The sequence below is a fragment of the Chiloscyllium punctatum genome, chromosome 21 (assembly GCF_047496795.1).
Source record: "Chiloscyllium punctatum isolate Juve2018m chromosome 21, sChiPun1.3, whole genome shotgun sequence".
Lineage (NCBI taxonomy): Eukaryota > Metazoa > Chordata > Chondrichthyes > Orectolobiformes > Hemiscylliidae > Chiloscyllium > Chiloscyllium punctatum.
This window is the reverse complement of record NC_092759.1, coordinates 41,459,089-41,460,454: the sequence shown is the minus strand read 5'-3', so window position 1 is coordinate 41,460,454 and position 1,366 is coordinate 41,459,089. Positions and strand designations below refer to the sequence as shown.

The window sequence follows — 1,366 nt, the reverse complement described above, 5'->3', positions numbered from 1 at the left end:
CAAGACCAAGGGGGAAAGGGCGAGATCAATGTGTAAGTCTGTCCAGTCCAATCACGGAACCCACATCGGCAATTCTCTGCTGTGCATTCACAGCCAGTTTTCTGTGCCACTACACCCACCCCCTGCACCTTTTCAAATATCTCTATTATTTTGTGGTCTCGCTCTGTCCTCTTATCACCAAGATGAATCACTTCTACCCAACCTGCTCCAGATTTCATGAGACAAAACACTCATTACGAATCCCATAGCATTAAATATGCACATCACATCTCTCGTTATTTGGCTTCCCTGGATCTCTTTCATAAGATTAACGTTCACAGTAACTTGACTTGGAAAAGACAATCGCGTTCCTTTTTATTATCCCAATTCAGTCTACATGTCGTTAAATTCAGGCATCAGTCTCAAATTATTCTTTGAGGTTTTATAATCTGGTCGATGCAGATAAACTAACGATTGGAGTTCCAATTTCAATAAGACAGTGTGATAATCCAAAGATAGCGACGAGAGTGGGATTCGAACCCACGCGTGCAGAACACAATGGATTAGCAGTCCATCGCCCTAACCTCTCAGCCACCTCGTCGCATACCCACGAAACGCTATAGCATAATCTCCCAGACCATCACAATCTCATCATCTCTGGGGAATCTCCCATTCACAGCCTCCAACCTCATTGTCCATGAACCCTGCACTGCCCGATTCTACCTCCTTCCGAAGACCTGCTGTCTATGCCTGCGCTTGTTTGACCCGACTCATCTCTTCCTACCTCAACACCTTCCTGTCTCCCCAGTCCAGGAAATTCTCAACTACGGTTGTGACACCACCTATGTACTTCATCTCACTAAAGACTTTTATTTCCCTGGTCAACAACGCGTCATCTTCACCTTGGAGATCCAGCCCCTCTGCACATCCATCTGCCATGACGGAAGTCTCCATACCCTCTGTTTCTTCATCTCGCCCCATCCCAACCAGTACCCTTCAACCAACACCCTCATCCAGCTGGCTGAACTGGTCCTCACCCTCAACAACTTTTCTGTTCAATCCTCCCACTTCTTCCAAACCAAATGTGTAGCCATGGGCACCCACGTGTGACCGAGCTATGCCTGCCTGCCTGTTTGTCAGATATGTGGAATTGTCCGTCTTTCGCAGTTACTCTGGCACCTCTCTCCACTTCTTCCTCCGCGACATTGATGAATTCATTGGCCCCACATCCTGCTCCCACGAGGAGGTTGAACAATCCACCAACCAAGATCTTTCACCCCGACCTCAAATTCACCTGGATCTTCTTGGCAACTCCCTTCCACTTCTTGGACCTGTCCATCACCGTCTCCAGCGAATGACCAATGAAAGACATATATTAAAACCCCAC

At 47.4% G+C, this 1,366-nt stretch overlaps 1 non-coding gene across 1 annotated transcript; it reads right to left on the bottom strand.

The window, feature by feature from the left end:
- Positions 1-498: 498 nt before the first annotated feature.
- On the bottom strand, positions 499-580 carry trnas-gcu (transfer RNA serine (anticodon GCU)). The gene has a single exon. It is a non-coding gene; the product is annotated as a tRNA-Ser (tRNA).
- Between the last annotated feature and the right edge of the window lie 786 nt (positions 581-1,366).